Source organism: Fukomys damarensis, unplaced genomic scaffold (assembly GCF_012274545.1).
Source record: "Fukomys damarensis isolate Sample0158 unplaced genomic scaffold, DMR_v1.0_HiC HiC_scaffold_25, whole genome shotgun sequence".
Classification (NCBI taxonomy): Eukaryota; Metazoa; Chordata; class Mammalia; order Rodentia; family Bathyergidae; genus Fukomys; species Fukomys damarensis.
The window spans coordinates 33,972,182-33,990,264 of record NW_022900937.1 but is presented as its reverse complement, the minus strand read 5'-3'; positions in this window follow the sequence as shown (position 1 = coordinate 33,990,264).

Genomic DNA, 18,083 nt, shown 5'->3' with positions numbered 1-18,083 from the left:
ACTTTCTCTGATATTTTGATTCAGTGGGACAAAAAAAGGGGGAGGAATCAGTAAGGATAGGTGCTGACTCCACTGCAGATGCCAGGGAACAGAAACATTGTTCTCCAATAGCTACCGTTACCAAAAAGTACCCACAAAGCCCTTGGGAACTGGAAAAGCCACTGGAAAACAACATGTGTATCGGCTTTACAAAGGCGGCAAATGCCAACAGGAAGGCACCAAGTGCTGGGAAGATGAAAATAATCGCCTTCTGCTTAGCTGTCTTAAACTCTGTGATGTGAAAGTAGTCATTGTAGTCTTTGTTCTTTATGTCTATCTTATTTTTAAGTACGGCTGTCGTGTTATTTATCAGGTAGGATAGCTTCCGCTGTTTTAAAATTGACACATCTGAATTTTTACACTCGAACAACTTTATCTTACTGCTGATAAAAATAAATATTTGTTTTCTTTGGGAGGAAGAGGTGGGTGAATTCTTCTGCTTCAGTCCCCCAAGTGCCGCTGTGACTGTGAAGATAGACACATTCAAAAGGGGTGGAGCTGAGGGGCCTCCGCTCTGTCCCAGAAGAGGGAGTGGCAGAAATGTCCCTGGGGTGAGGAATGAACCCACACTTCTAGGAGCAGAAAGGAATGTGGCCAAGTGAGTTGATGGCAGTGATTGAGATCAAAGAGAGAGATTTCCAGAAAAGGGAGCAGCTTAAGAAAGGCTTCAGGGAAGAACGGCATCCTAAGAATGAGATGAAAACTCAGACATGGATAAGATAGGGACCCATCCTTTGGACACCAGGTGACCCCTTAGAGGCTACTGCCCTACAGCCTGCAAGGCTCCCATTGCTGATAGAAGTTTTAAGCCCAGATCCAGGGCCTGTGACCCTTTCCCACATCAGAGAGTACGCAGATGAGCGCCTGATAGATCAATACGCAGAAAGACAGAGCCAACATGGTGGTGGCCTGTGTTAATGGGAAGGACCGACACGCACAAGTCCAGACCATAGAGTGCTCAAATCCCACTCGAAGACTGCAAGGTTTCCGTCTCAGCTTTCCTTCCACCAACTTTTTCAGGTAGAGCTTGAGGGGGAGAGAAGGAACAGACAGAAATACTATCATCTTTTTAAAAAATGAATGCCTTTACTTTTCCTTTCTCCTAGAGGCATAAATCCGTAGTGAAAGAACCCACAGTGGCCCCAATGGACCACACACTCGTGTTTTAGCCACCAAATTGACAGGGAAGCCTTAAACTCAGCATCTTTCTCTGGAACAAAGAGTACTAATCCCACCGTGCAGGGTGTGGGTGTCCTCAGGCACAGGGACGGGGCGTTACCATTAGCCCATCTGCACATGGGTGGGCCACGTCAGTGAGCAGTGACTTGTTTTTAATACCCCGGACTCCACCCTGTCCCTAAGCCAAGCCCCGTAAACCATGCAGACAGGAGGTGTGTGACCTCCCTCGGCTTCCACACACACACAACTGTTTTTTGAGACTTTCCTGGGGCCAGCTGCTCCTGCCTTGTTGTTCATAATGAGCTTGGTGCAGGCAGGAAGGACCCTACAGTCCCCCACCTGGGTCTCCTCTGCCATGGAGGGGTCTACAGTGGCAGCCAGGTTTGGATGGCCCATGACCAAGATCACCCCCATCCCAAGGAGCTGGGAATGGCCTCTTAGCTATTTGGGTGTTTTCTTCACAGGGACCAGAGGAAAGTGGCAAGAAGTCCACAAGGAGGCCAAAACAGGAGCCTCAGGGTCGGCGTCAGCCCACAGAGCAAGCCACTCGGTCTCACTGCTAATGATACAGGGCCGGGCAAACTCTGAGCTTGTGCAAGGCTTTTAGAGCTTTAAAGATTTATATTTGTACATGGAGAGAGCCTCCCCTAAGAGACACCAGTATCTTCCCAGGAAAGAGGGAATGTGTTAAACTGATGCTGTCACCAACATGTCCCGGGTTCCCCCTCCGGAGTGCAGAATGTATTCCCCACCACTCTGTGGTTAAATTTTAAGTAGAAGTAACTTGTGCCTCTAGACTGATGCCTTTGGGTCGGAATACTCAGAGATGCTTTCCCTGGCCACGAGTGAGGTTCTTGAGTCCCTACCTACCAGGAAGAAGCCTATGAGTGAGCAAGAAATACACACCTGGGAGTGGGAACCTGTCTCTGGGCATGGTTCAAACTCTCCTGACAGATACAATAGGGTCCTCTGCAGGGCAGAACAGTTCTGGGCTCAGGAGATGCAGCCTTTAACAACACAGCCGTGGGGGCAGCTACTGTCAAAGAGCACCCCTAATAGCGAGCCCCCCCCCCACAGAGAGAAACCAGGAGAGCTGGGACCTCCCAGTAAAACCTCAGGAGGATCTGAGAAAACCTGGGAAGATCATCCTGGAAGACCTTGGGAAGACCTTGAAAAGCCACAGGAGGCAGGAAGGGACTTCCCAAGCCCATCGTGGTAGAGAACAGTGGTCAGGATGACTCAGAGGCCCTCTTGATGCCAACCCACCCCACCAAGGGCTGCTCATCGGGGGCAGTGGCTGTGTGAATGCCACCTGCACCAGCCAGCCAGCCATGCACCAGCCATGTCTCCCCAAGGACCACAACACCATGGAGGAGGCAGAGGAGAGACCCCAGGGGGTTCTGACCCTACCTGGGCTCACCCAGGTGTCCCTCTGAAAGGACCGGTGGACACTCCTTAGTGTGCACTCCTGCGGCTGGAGCTGACTGCCATTGGTAGGCTTCCAGCAAGGCCCTTCCCAGCTTGGCAACAGCTGCCACACTGTACCACTGTTCTGCTCACAAAACCTGCAAATTCTGAGTCCAGCCCAGATAAGGGGACCGTGACACAAAAGAAAAGGCAGAGAAGACAACAGAGCAGCAAGCAGACAGCCCTTCACAGTTGCCTGATCTGCCTCAAGGTGAGTGCTAGACCCGTTTGTGGGTCGTTAGACACAACTCACTCACACACCCAGGTCTCCAGCACTTCCCAACCTCTGACCTCGCTCTTCAAGCTACCAGGTCAGCACTGGAACAACTAGCATTTTTGCATTCCAAGATGAAAATGTTAAATGCATGGCCCTTTTGGATTCAATTTCTTATTATTGCAGTACATACAACCCGGAATGGTGGTGAACTGCTAAAAGATGCAAATGAAGCCCGAATTCATAGAATATATTAAAATTTCCATTTAAACTGTTAGTTAAGCTGTACACATTTGCAGATGTAAACATTAACCCTCAGGAAAAATATTCCTTAAACCACTGTGTAATTGGAAATTCCACAACCATGTATAACAGAAAAGGGAGTTACCCCAAAAGGGCCCCCTTATCGCTATAAATAAAACAACATGCTTGCCGCATTGCTGTTGTTAGCATTTACTCTGGTTCTCTGGAAAGTCACTTTTGCATTCTCTTCTGTCTAGGAGGCAGCCTTGCCTCATCCCTTAATCCGAAGACCGTGCCCTCGATGGTAAGACCCACGCCTGGCCTGCATCATCCAGCCAGCATGGTGTGGTCCTCCCCGAGGGAGGGGCTGCTGAGGCCAGCGGGACAGACCGAAGAAGCTAGACGACACCAACTGAACGGCACGGTTCGAACTGCACAGACAGCCCTACCGGCTTCCGTCTCAGCAGCCGAGCGAGTGCACCGAAATTCTCTCCCCTGCTACCTGACTGCAGACGAGTTCTTCACACAAACAAGGCTGGGATTAGAAGGTGTTCAGGGATGGAATCATCTGCAGACTAAACAACCCAGGTCTCGCGTCTAGGAGACGCGGGTCAGAGCTCCACACCAGGCAGGCGCCCGAGCCTCATCTCTCAAGCCCCTGGACCGGCAGCTCACGCCCAAGCCTCCCTTCTGTGCCTGGCTGGCTCTCCGCCAGCGCGAGCCCAGCGATGTCCCATTCCGAATCACCAAGATAGCATAGCAGCTGTGACGCGCCATCTTCATCGGCCTCTCAAGAAGGATCGCGGCAGAATGAGTCAGTTGTAACAAAGAGTACACTTAGGTGTATTGTTTTTATCTAACAATGAAAAACTCAAAATCTGTTGTCTTTTACCCAACTTTACCCACACTTCTAAAAGGCTAGAGTGAAACATAATGCTCAAGACAGCCGATAACCCTGGGGGCTCCTGTTCTTGGTGTGAAATGACCACGCCCTACCATTTAATGTCCTCTCTCTCTCTCTCTCTCTCTCTCTTCTTCCCTTCCTCCCTCCTGTCTTTTTTCTTAACTATAGTATTTACTGGGATTTATTGATAAGAGCTTCAAATTGCTTTTGCAAGTACAAAGGCCACAAATAGTCAGAATCAACCTGTCTGACTTAGGGTACAATGATTGAACAAGAAAAGCTGAACCCCCACATCTGAGTACTGTAATAAATCCCATCATTCCTTCATAGCATATGAAAAGACATAAACACATCTGACAGATTATATTAGGACAATAAGACTACGGATTTAAGATGGAGGAGAGGGAAATGATTTGGAAAACAGCATTAGCGATTTGCCCCCCAGGCCAAGGAATGAATGAGCTCCGGGTAGGAAGCCCTTTCCCACTATCACCACCTCTTCGTGGGCTGATCAGGATCCGAGAGGGGAGCGAGGAGGAGGAGGAGGGCGGGAGGAGATCACCGTCACGCTAATGCAGCCGTCCCGGTGAACCTAGTACCGGTCCTACACAGTCAGCCGGCGGAGAGGCACCTTTCTTCTCACTGTATAGCCAAAGCACTCAGAGAAGTACCTGGGCTGGTAGGAGCCCCGAATGGACCAACCAACGTGAAGGGGCAGCTTTTCATTCCTAAAGGTGCTGTTGCTTCCAAATGATGCCAAGGTGCGTTCCGAATCTGGCGCTGCGCAGTTGTTTTACGCCGCCCTGGCACCCTCCCTCCAAATGTGAGGAGAGGGCTCCGCCCAGCCTGAGCGGAGGAAACCGGGCAGGGATTGGGAGCCTCCCGGGCCAGCCTCCAGCCCAGCGGTCTGACAGAGCCTGGCCCCGGCCTCTCCACAGCGAGGTCCTCCGCGTCACCACGCCTGTCCCGGTACAGGAACAGGCGCCCCGAGAGCACGCTGCGGACCTGCGTGTGTGATGCCACGCTCCTCCTTCCACTCCGCAGTCGGCCGTGGGACGAACCCAAAAGCCTGCCCAGCCGGCTCTCCAGATGTGATTCCGGCCTGCGTGCCGGCCTTCTGAGGCTTAGAAAATGACTTCCTCCTGCCCCTTTCATGAGCTAGAAGGGGCCAAGGAGACACAGACACGCGCTCAGTGAAGGAGGACCGGAACTGCACAGCCAGTGGCCTCCAAGAAGCAGGGAAGAGCCTCCCAGAAAGTTCAATTTGATAGCGAAGCAGCCGCACCCTGCTAACTCCCAAGCCTATGAAATCCCAGTGCTGTAGCCCTCAACTGAGAGGGACTCCCTTTCCAGCCGCCTGATGATGAATATTCAGCAGTGCAAACACCATTGGCATTTCCCGGATCAATACTAATGGAAACCCTCCGGCAATCGATACACAGGGCAACCTTCCCGGATGCTCTTTCTGCTATAAATGGCAGCAGCCACTCCAGCTTCTGACAAAGCCAGCCCCTCGCCCCTTGCCGTCGCCCCTGCTGGACTTGGCCCAGCCTTCCACATGGGCGGGCAGTGTCACGCTCTTCACCCACATGCGAATTCGGTGGACGCCACCCCAGTTCCGTTTCGGATAATGCTCTTTTTGCAAGTTTAAGCCATTCTTATAAATCTAACTTCAACTTGTGAGGATGGAGCTACAGGAAACTTGTGGTTGTGATGAAGCTGGGATAAGGGACAGAAGAGCCTGCTCATCAGCACCGTGCCTGGCTAACAGTGGATGCTAAGTGAGTGAGGGCCAAAAGCAACGAGGAAGCAAAGCCTCAAGTTTTGTGTCTGAAATCCATGTCTTGAGGGGAAACAGCGCTGGACTGAGAAACAACCCCCCCCCCAGAAGAGACAAGGCCTTCGAACCCAGCAGACCTGGGAGTGGCAGAGCTAGTGGCTAAAACCAACAAGAATTCCACCCCGGTTTTGCTCTGCAGCTATCCGAGTGACTTGGAAGGAGGCACTTCTCTGAGCAACAGTTGTGATCACCTATGAATTAGGGAGGATCCCCCCACCCCCGCGAGTGCCTCTCTCAGAACTGTAGTGAAATGAAAGACCCATCTCAGGCCCTCGCAGAGAACAGGCTCCAGTAATGGTGGTGGTGGTGGTGACCCACTGGTCTGGAACGTCAGTGGCGACCTTTCTTCCTCCCAGCACAGCCTGAGGTGTGGGGCAAACACCAGACTCAGAGTGCAACACAGAGAGGGACACGGGCTGCCAGCTGCCTGGCTTCTGTGGATCTCTTCCTGCACCTTGGGAGGTTTTGGCACAATGTGGGAGAGAGAGGGTAAGAAAAGGCTGGAAGTGGGAAAACCCTCTGGCCCCTTCTAGTCTAAAGATTGCTCCTCTCCGAATCCCAGGCTCTGTTTCAGAGCCACAGAGACAGCTCAGCACCCAGGTCAGCAGCCCCAGGTCCTTCTCAATGAGGTCTGTCCAGGCCCTGTCAGCTGACTTCTAAACAGCGGTAGATTTCAGCCAACCCAGGGTACAGAGGGAAAGACTTTCACTGAGGGTCCCAGGGCATTTGAATTTCTAGTAGTCACCGTACACTAAATATTGAACTAAAGTCAAAATAGAGCAATGAATAAGATTCTAATAAGATAACTGACATTTAAAAATTTGAAGAAAGGAGCTAAAGGTGTAGGGAAGGTGTGATGCGTAGGGGAAGAACAAAAAGGGAAAAGAAATAAATGTGAGAGAATGAAAAGATGAAAATAAAGTGTTTCTAGATGGGGAGGGGAGGAGGGGGTGAAGGGAGGGCAGAGGTAAGGGGAAAAATGAGAATCAGGACTTGCCATGTAGAGGTACATGATCCCAACAATGAATGTAACTGTACTGTATCCCTAAATGTACCAATAAACTCAATAAAATTAAAAAAAAAAAGAAAATAGAGCAATGAACTAAATAGTAAAATAGAAATATTTGACCTACCAGAAGATAAAACAGGTAGAACTCTTAGAGTCATAGGAATAGCAAGGGATTTCTAAACAGGAACTCGGGTGCACAGGGAGGAGTGGACAAATGGGATCCTATCTAATTGCAAAACATCCACACAGTGCGAAAAAAAATACCAACAGAGTGAAGAGAGAACCTACAGAACAGGGGGGGAAACTGCCAACTATTCTGTAACTGAGAATGAATATCTAGGACATGTAAAGTCAGAAAAGTTAGAGCTCCCAAAATAAAAGACCCAATTAAAACAAAATGGGTAAATGAAATGAATAGATGCCTCACAGAAGAAGTACAAATGGCCAATAAATACATGGAGAAATGCTCTACATCACGACCACTAGAGAAATGCAAATTCAAACCACACGGAGATTCCGTCTTGCCCCAGGAAGAACGGCCATCGTCAAATAAGGACAAATCAAATAAAGACAAATGCTGGTGAGGTTGTGGGGGAAACAGGAACCTTTCTACACTGTAAGTAGGAATGTAAATTAGTGCCATCATTATGGAAATCACTACGGACAGTCTCAAAAAACTAAAAGTAGAAATTCTGTTTGACCTGTCTAGTCCCCTTCTGGGTATCTTTCTGAAAGACTTAAAGGCATCCCACCACAGGGATCCATGCACGCCCATGTTCAGAGCCGCTCAACTCATGACAACTAAAGCTTGGAACAGCCTCTGTGTCCATCAAGAGACGAGTGGATAAAGAAAATGCGGTGTTTACACACGTGGAGTACTACTCTGCTGTAAAGAGGGACAGACTTGACTGATTTGTAGGGAAACGGATGCATTGAGACCATAATGTGAAATGAAATGCCAGACACACGAGCTTAAATATTGCATGGTTTCTCTTCTGTGGGAAATCCAGAGTATAAATAAAGAGCAACATAAAATAGAGAAAGAAATAAAGAGATAGATCTTTCCTAAATGAGAAGATCAAGAGATGAAGGGGTGGAGAAGGAGGGGAGAAAAGGGGGATAAAAAGAGGAATTAAATATGCTATGGCCACACACCAACAAGAGGTATAAACAATGTGTGCAGCAAACAGGGACCCATAAAAGATTTGTTCCGTTTCTGAGTTGGAACTTGGCACTTCCGGCAGCAGCATGAGGTGGGAGGAGAGGTGGGAGGAGAGGTGGGACTTCCGCCAAGGGCAAAGGACTATGAGGGTCAGAGGTCACGCAGAAAGCTCGCTGCAGAGTCCACATTTGAATTGAAATCTCTGTTCTCACTACAGATACAGAGGAGCTTTTTGTTGTTTTGTTTTGTTTTGGTTTTGGTTTGTTTTTTAAGTAATACAGAGAACTCATCAGCTCTGGATCTAAACTACAAAAAGGAGGGAAAATATTCTGAATTGAGTAACTTGGGAGTTGCTGTTTTTTTCCCCAGGAAAAAACAGGTTACTGCTGAGAAACAAGCACTGGATCCTGGCACCAGGAGCAGCTTCTGGGGGCCTCCGTCCTGATCAGGTTGGGGAAGGCCGGGAAGAAAAGAAAAAAAGTAAGGGGGAGGGAAAAAAAAAAAAGCTAACGATTGGTCGGTCAGTGGGTAAACAGTGACACCTAGTGGCTGCTACAGTCACCAGTTGTATGCCGGCCCAATAAAATGGCAGAAAGAAAAAAAAAGGCTCAAGGGTCTGGATTTTGTTATTCAACAGATATTTACAAAATAGCCATACCTGTTGGGTGTCATATAAAGACATTTTATACCACCCTTCAAATCTGCAGAAATTCCCTCCTCAAAGCCAACCGCTGAAAAGAAAAACTGCTGGGTGTGGTGATGCACGTTGGAAATCTCAACACCCAGGAAGCTAAGGTAGGAGGATCTCCATGAAGTCAAGGAAAGCCTGAGCTACAATAAGGTCCTGTCCTGAAAGGAGAGAAGAAGGAGAGGGGGAAGGGAGGGGGAGGGGGGAAGAACTGGGGGCTCAGAACCCCTTGCAAGGCTCAAGGTGACCCAGCCACCTGGTCAGAGGACCCAGGAAGCGGACTGAGAACGGGCCTCCACCGCAGGCGGCAATGCAGAAACCCTCAGGCAGATTGTAAACCGCAGTGAGGAGGCGCCACGTGTGCATCCCTTCTCGCGAGACCCGGCCTGACCCGAGAGCTGGTGGAACCATTCCTTTGTGTTTTCGCCTGTTTCTTGGGGTGATCTCTAGGACCCAAGCCCCCACCGGCCTTGAGTGCTGTGATCAGTGGTCCCTCGATCGGCCTCGTTTCGTGCCCTCTCTCAGGCCTCCGTCTGCTCTCTGTGGCCTGGGGTCCGGCTGTGTACCCCTGTTCCCTGCGATCAGACGGGAGCGGGGCTGCTCCCGGGCTCGGTCCCCTGAATCAGAAAGCTGCACGTCTGTTGTGTAAATGCCACCCGGAGACACAAGTCACAGTGCGCTGCCGTGCCTGGGCGCTGTGTATGAATTTGATCTTGCAACAAACCTTGTACTGTATTTCATGTGAGGTCAAATTCTTCAAGTCTAAGAGTGCCTGGTTCAAACGTGTACTGACTTCAACCATTCCAAAACTGGACGGGCTACTCCATGTGAAGCAGCAGCCACTTCAAAACAAAGCAAAACAATCCTCGTTTATGGAGGGAGGTTGCAGCATTGGCTGCATGACTGATCGCCCCCTTACCAAGCTGAGCCGTGCCCTTCATACCATAAAGGGACATTTTGTTCATTCGCTTCAGAGACGAGATCACACAAGAGTTAGTATGTGTGACATTTCATTGTGATATAACCTCACTAGTAACTAAATGAAACTTTTGTGAATTATTAAAATCTCCACCTAAAAAATGATAAGAAATGTTCAGAGTTCTGAGCCCGTGGACCTTGGATTTCAACAAACATCTTAGGTAGACCTGTGCTATTTCGGTTGATAAGCAGTTTGTATCATCAGATAAAGCAGTCTGGGGCTTGCACAGTGGCACAGGCCTGTAATCCCAGCTTTCAGAAAGCTGAGCCAGGAGGGTCGCAAATCCAAGCCCAGCATGGGCAACTCACTGAGACTGTCTCAAAATAAAAAATAAAGAAGGGCTGGGATGTACCTTAGTGGGGTCGAACCCCAGGACTGCCATAAAATAAATAAATAAAAAGCAATTCTTTAGCAGAGAAATATTGAAGATTTATCTTCTGTATTATACATTCCACAATAAGAAAATCAAGGCATCCATATGTATTTGATTAAAAGCGTTTTTTAAAAAGAACAGAAAAGGACTGTGTTTAACCATTTAACCAAAAATTCGGTATACTACAATACAGAAGCCAGGAAGCCACTGCTAGGCAGGTACCCACAGAAAGCAAAATCAATGTGTCGAAGCAAAAAAGAAAAAAGAAACCTGCGCTCCAAGTTCATTAAGGATAGAAGCCAGGATGTGGAATCAACCCGAATGCCTATCAAATGACAAACATATTTTTAAAATGTGGTATATAGAGACGGTGGAACACTATGCAGCCATGAAAAGTATGGAATCCTGTCATAAAGGGGCCTGGGAGAGAGTATGTTAAGTGAAATAGGCCAGGCATATGGAGTCTAAAGTAGTTAATTCCTCAGCAGGTGAGAATCAAAGGTCTAGTTAGAATGACAAGAAAGAGGAAGGCAGGTCTGGCAACCAACGCTATATTTGATAGGAGGAATACGTGCCTTTGTTCTATGGTACAGCAGAGCAAATATAATGAACAATAATGCATTCTAGACCTCAAAATGTGAGTGAAGAACTTGAGCGTATTCCCTATGAAGATGTTACAAGTTTCAGGCAACGCCTTTGCTCGCTGCCTTGGGCTGATCACCACCCGATAAATACATCAGTCAACACAGCCCACGTACTTCGTAATTAGGTACAAGCCAAATCTTATCTGACTACAAGTGTTGTGCGGCCACAAACTGAAAATACACGAATCTCTAAGAACTTTAGGGAATCCAAGTATTTCCACACTGTTATTCTTTATGAACCCTCGAAAAAGATCACTAAAGATAATCTTACATATCAGTTCTATTTATCTTCTGGAAGAAAGTAATACTCAAGGGGGCCGTAAGAATTTAACATTTTCATATGACTGCACAGCAGGCCCTTGGTTGGTCTTCCCGAAACCAAGCAACGATCACACGGGGTGTCTGTTCCCCATCGGCCACACAGGAAGTCCCGTCCCAAGCACCTGTCCAGGCTCCGCTTGAGGCCTGGATCCCAAAGGACAAGGACAGACTTGGCACTCCTCTCTGGATCTGGGTACACAGCTGCCCCCCTGAAGCTCAGGCTGCATCCCAAACCCTCTGTTCTGTAAGACCATCGCGGGACCTGCACGAATCCTTCCTCCCGTTCACCCTAGGGCCTCCTTTGCACCCGGACTCCTGTACTTCAGGGCCATCGTCACACTGCAACTGCCCCCAAGTGACTCTTGGCTGGAGGGTGCGTGCCACACGGGAAGGACAGACACAGGGAAGGTTCATCCATGCCCCCGGCAGGACAGAGCAGGATGGAGAGAGATGTTGTCACAGCGCACAGAACCGGGCAGGGCTTAAAACGGGTGTGTTGTTTAGTCCCAGAATTTTCCAATGAACGTTTCTAGGCCACCGCTGACCACTGTAAAGGTAAGAGAAACCACAGAGAAGCCCTGAGCTGGCTCCGTTTTAGCTACAGCAATCAGACAGGAGAAGGGAAGAAAAGAGGTCAGTAGGAGAGGACGAAGTCTCCTTAACGTTGTTCTCAGATGAAAGGCTCCCGTGCTTAGAAGATTCGGCAGCCTTGAAAATCACAGGCACACGAGTTCCCGCCTGCCCTCACAGTATGCAGTCGGCCAGCCAGGTGAGCACCCTGGGGCTGGCGGGGGGTACACAGGGCAGGGACACAAGAGGGGACTTTCAGGAGTGTGCCTGAGGTCCGGGACCTGGAAGACAAGAAGGCAGGACAGACAAGGAGCCGGGCCTGCTCCGGGAGTCATGCTGGTGCCTGCTGACCAAGCAGGAACATCAGTCACTACCGGCCGTCTGTGACAGGCAAGATAAGAGTCTTCCTCACACCTTCCCATTTTCTCATCTGGTTGACCAAAAGCCCACAGAAATGCCAAATTTTCCCTATAGTCAAATGTGAAAATGTATGATTATTGTGTGAGAACAGTCCCAAGGTGTACAAGGAAAAGAAGTGAAATGGCCCACGGTGACCTCTATTTAAGAAAATACTGTAACAGTAGTAGCCCACTGTACTTCTCTAAAGTAGCAGAGATAAAATGAGTAGAGATGGGACACATCGGGTGAGGTCACTGGCATTGATGCTGCAGGAAATTCATTAGTGGAGCCTTTCCTCTTTTTATTTATGAATGGGGTCGAGGTAAGGCCGGCGTGGACCACTGGGTTCTGGGCTCACGTCAGGGGTCCTGTCCGGGACTTCCACCGAGACCCGCACAGACCGGGTCCCCTCCCACCACCTCCTCAGACGGCATCAGCTCCTGGTTATCAAGGCTCCTTCCCAGGACGGCTGCAAAGGGGGAATGCTCAGAGAGAGCTGCGCAGTGTGCCAGGAGTTGCTGTCCTGAGGGGTGGAGGGAGTGGAGTAACCTGGGACATAGGGAATGTCCCTCCGTCTGCAAAAGGGCAGGGAACTGAGAGATGGTGTCACAGGAGCTGAGGTGTGCTGTGCACGTTCACCAACTCCCACCATGGACGCGATCGCTCTGTACCGCACACATGGACTCATTAAAAAGTGGAAGAAAACACGAAGGGGAAAAGCCACCCTGGAGTCTCCGCCACTTCCTGGGAGATGGGTGTACAGAGAACGTGGCTGCCTTGCGCTTAGAACTGGAGGCCTTGTACCCAGGTCTGTGATCTTTGATGTAAATATAGATTTATTCGAAATACATATGCAACCTGGCCATGGTGGCACATGCCTGTAACCCCAACACTCGGAAGGCTGAGGCAGGAGGATCGCTGTGAGTTCAAGACCAGCCTGGGCTACCTAGTAAGTTCCGGGTCAGTCTCCATTACACAGTGAGACACTGTCTCAAAAAACAAACAAAAAAAAAAAAAAGAAAGAAAGAAATACATACGCAAGAAGAGACCCTGTGACCCCTAGAACCACCCTTAGCACCTGTAACGCACTTGCTGATGGAAATAAAACCCAAATTCCTCCAAATGACAAAATCCTATACCACACCAGGCCTTTCTATACAAGAACAACTCTTGTTCTTCCAAGAGCATGATTGGAACACCTTAAAATATGTTACACTTTGTGTGTGTGTGTGTGTGTGTGTGTGTACCAGGGATCGAACTTGGGTCCTTGCGCTTGCAAGGCAGGAGGCAGAACCACTGAGCTAAATCCCTGGCTTTTAAAAGCAACAATACTGACACACAAATATTGAAAGAATTCTGTCCTTTCAGCTCAGCCACCTCCTACAGGAGTGATACATTCTCAGGAATTTTACATGCATGAGAATGTGAATGTAAGAGGAGAAGGAAAATGAAGAAAGTGCTTTATACTTTTCAAACTCGATATTTATTTTTGGCCATCTCGCAATAGCAATGCTCTGATGAGGATCCTAACTGCATGCTCAGTGGAAAGGTTAAGGGGTGAGAGTTTTGTAATATCGTGCCTACATTTACAATGACGGATGCATATTTTATTTTTAGACCTTGTTATGGTTTATACCTAGAGGTTCCCCGAGAGCCTCACGTACTCCCTGGCAGGGTGTTTGGAAGGTGATGCATTATGGGGACTTAGAGCAGACGTAGGGAGCGAGGTCTGATGGGAAGAGGTACATCATGGGGGCAGGGCCTTACAGTGTCTCTCCTCCCTTCTCTCTCTGCTTCCTGGTCACCATGAGGTGAGCAGCTGTCCTCTGCTAGGCCCTCCCACCATGCCCTGCCTGCCTCAGAGCAATTGGCCAAGGGTAAAAATGTGATCCAAAATAAATCTCTCCCACATTAAGTTGTGAGGTGGAATGTGTCCCAGTGACAAGACAGTCATAAAGGCAGACCTCATGTTCAAACTCAATGACGAAAAATAGGGAAAGAGCCAGGCATGGTGGTGCATGTCTATAATCCCAGCACTCAGGAGGCTGAGGCAGGAGGATCGCTGTGAGTTCAAGACCAGCCTGGGCTATGTAGTGAGTTCTAGGTCAGTCTCAACTACATAGTGAGACCCTGTCTCAAAAAAACAAAAACAAAAAAGGAAAAGAAATGTAAAATACACTCATTGACAAGGATTATAATGGTATCCATACCAACAAAGACAAACATTCCAAAATACTCAAGATGAGTAGAGCTAAAATATGCTTAGAGCTGGAAAAGGGAAAGAATCTGAGTTTGAAGCCAGTTTTTCACTTCCTCAATCTTAGTCTCAGTTTCCAGTTCTAGAAACTCATCCAAGGACTGAAGAGGAGCCAGGCATGGTGGCCCAAGCCTGTAATTCCAGCACTCAGGAGGCTGAGGCAGGAGGCTCGCCATTAGTTTGAGGCCAGCCTGGGCTACATAGTGAGACACTGGCTCAAAAAAGCAAAAAGGAAAAAAGAAAGAAAATAATAAATACAGCCCCTTGGTTTCACAGCATGCCTTGCAAGCAGAGGACCTGCGGTGGCATGTAAGGGCCTTCACAATTCAGTGCACATAAATTGGGTCTTGATGGAGGTCAGACTGTCATTAATTCATTTGACTGCACTGGAAAACTCTTTACATAAGGGTGGAAGGATGAAACATTTCCCCCCAATATACAAATGCAGAATTCTCAATATAATACATATCAGGAGAAGCAGACAGACCAAAGAGGAATTCCACACTTACTGTGAATTCACATCCAAGCCCTACGTACCACCATTCCTGTGGAATTGGTGAGAAGTAAGCTAAAAGGCTTTGGGGGATTTTTTTTTCTTTCTGCCACAATGCAGAAGCAGTAATAAAATCACAAGCAGGTGTCCACTGTCCCAAGGACTCCTTAAGCATGGAATGGTTCCTCTGTCGTGGAATTAAATCATGGCGCCGACTTTCAAAGTGCTTGCGTACTGAGATGCATTCTCGACAGAGACCCCAAAGAAATAAATAACCCAAGCCTTCCAGCCAAGGTTGACCTATCGATCGAGGAGGAGAGGGTGTTCTAAAGGGCAAAGTATTTCTAAAAATTAACATGACCCAGATGCACCTTAATGCTTTCAAGAAATGTCTTTGGCAGATGGAACATCAATCTGAAGAACTAGGGGGAAAGAAAAACAGCTTGACACCGGAAAGAGGAAAGGAGATATTTGGAAAGCACAGCGTACCTTTTTATACCATGGTCCTGCCCCGAAAGAGAGGTGGGAGGAAGGGGAGGGAAGGGAGATGGCAGAGTCCCTATGGCCCTGCTTCCCATGCTGTCCTTGACCCTGGGTGGCAGAGGAGAGTAGAGGTTGCTCTCTTCTACAGCATCTACCCCACCTGCAAACACCCACGGCCCTGCGTGGCCAACATTCTCCCAGCACAGTAGCACCCTCATATGGGGATAAAAGCAGGCTGCCTGGGTGCACACCTGTAATCCCAGTGTTCTGAGAGGCTGAGACAGGAGGGTTCCAAGATCAAGCACTGCCCATGGAACTTGGGGATCTCACGAAACCCTGTCTCAAAATAAAAAAGGGTTGGGAGTATAGCTGAGTGTGAAGGCCCTGGGTTCAACCCACAGTAGCAAAAAAAAAAAAAAAAAAAAAAAAAAAAAAAAACAGACAAAAACCCACCTTCTGTTAAACCTGCACCTGCTACTAACCAATGCGACCCCAGCTGCCGCCCACCTTGGCTTCCCATCTCCACCCCTGACGCCTGAATTACACCCGCTCCCAAAGGGACCGACGAGGATCGGGGTTCCCAAACACCACAGACACCTTCAGGGGGCGAATGCAGGGCACTTGTGCCCCTGCCGGCCTCAGAGCTCACTGTGTCATGGCCTACAGGCCGCAGCCCTCAGGCCACCGCATCACCAGGACTCGGCCTGTCTGTGCACTGCTTCCCGAGGTGCAGGAGGACTCTGCCGTGTCAGGGAGAATCATGAGGCCTGCAGACAGGCCGAGGCCATCAGGTTTCCGCAGAGCCTGAACTTACTTTCTCCAACGCTTTTCACTAAAAAACCCTATAAGGTATGGTCGGAAAATAGGGTGAATATTGAACTTTTTTTCAATTTATTGAAATAATTCACACATTGCCACAAATCCCCCTCAAAACCTCCCCTGGCTTTGCACGCTCATCCCGTCGTCCTCACCACTTCCCGCAGCAGCTCTGGGGTCCTCTTTCCTGAGGGTCTTTAGCTGCACTGTCCTGGCTGCCACAATGTCCAGAGTGGATTCAAAATGTGTCCCTCTCATGTTCATTTTGACTTTGGGGAAGAACCAGAAGCCACACAGAACCAGATCTGCTAATAAAGTGTTTTGTTAACTGTACCGTCTACCTAGAATGTACCAATAAATTAAGTTTTTTTAAAAATAAGGTGTTTTGTTGTTTTGTTTTTTTGGTTTTATGAGATAGGGTGTCACTATGTAGGTGAGACTGACCTGGAACTCACTATGTCGACCAGGCTGGTCTCAGACTCACAGTGATCCTCCTGCTTCAGCCTCCCGAGTGCTGGGATTACAGGCTTGCGCCACCACACCTGGCGAATAAGGTGTTTACCATCATGTTTTTATGAATCTGCCTCTCCACTGCATGGCACTCAGCCACACCATTCACTCACTGTATTTGTGATCACATCTCATAAAGACCCTCAGGAAAGAGGACGCCAGCGCTGCTGCAGAAAGTGACAAAGACGATGGGATACACAGGCGATAGCGCATATTACAAAGCGGATTCATGGCAATGTGTCTTTTACTGTAATACGTTGATTTGTATTTAAACATTCACATTTTTCATGATACCTCGTGTTTTCCTCTTCACAGGTGGCTCATCAGGCCCTGTGGGTGGTTGTGCAGCTGGGGAAGCAGCCTCACCCGGGTCCTTCCAGGCTGGCACACAGGCAGGAGCGTCTGGCTGCAGCTCTGCCCCAGGGAGCTTCATCTATCGCTCTTCTCCCTAAGTGTGCGTGAAAGGCCCACAGCTGTATTTTCACCTGCTGCGCACAGTGTGCTGTGCTGAAATGCCACTGAGGTCTCACTTCTGTGCCCAGCGCCACAGACGTGATCCAAGAGCCAGAGCTCCATTAAGAACCCCAGCTTCCCCTGTGGGACCCTCGCTCTGTGCAGGCAGCCCGAGCACAAACTCTGATGGGTCCAAGAGCTCATCTGTGCGCAGCTGCCTGCCCCGAGACGTCTGCGTCAGCACACAGGGGGCTCTCAAACAGCCCTGAGCGAGTTCTGATCCCTCAGACACACGAGGCCCCGTTCCATTGGGCTGTGAGCTTCATCCAAGGGAGAGCCTGCTGTTTTCTGTTTTCATTAAATGATACTAACCAAGAAAGAGGGCAAGGATGGACAGAAACCCTCATCGAAGTGTGCAGTAGCTGCTTGGGGCTATATTCGCAGATCGTCTCAAAGAATTCCAATCATTTCTGGTACTCCCAACTCTCCTGCACCATTTGCTGCAAGGTGAAGTTTTCCTCGATGGGTGGTACATGGACACATGGTCCGAGCACCTTTGTCTGTGACCCCACAGTGTTTATGTTCTGCTTCTTTGGTTGTAGCAGCAAAGCCTGCATCTCTTTCAGAATCATTTTTAGGTATTTCCCAGCACAGCTGCGTCAGTGATAAGGCACCGTCTCTTTTTGTGTGACAGTCGTTCAACACACGGGCGTGAGCCCTGTCCAGGGTCCCACACGCACCACTTGTGACAGTTCTCTGCTGGACCGTCCCCCAAGCGGGACACCAGCCATGCTATGTGAGCTTCTAGGTTGCCATGGGAATGAAACCCTTTCTTTAGTCCTCTCTTGCTCCCCTTTGAATTATATTCTTACAGGATTACTATACGCTCCCCTGGGGAAGGCCCAGGGGTGCCTGAGAAGCTAGGTCTTGCTGTTTGCCCTCGGGATCCACCAGTCACATGCTAGAAGGGTTTGTTTCTGTGCCTTGCGTGAACTTCAGGACTAGGTCAGGCCACAGTTGATTTTTCAGCAACAGGGGTT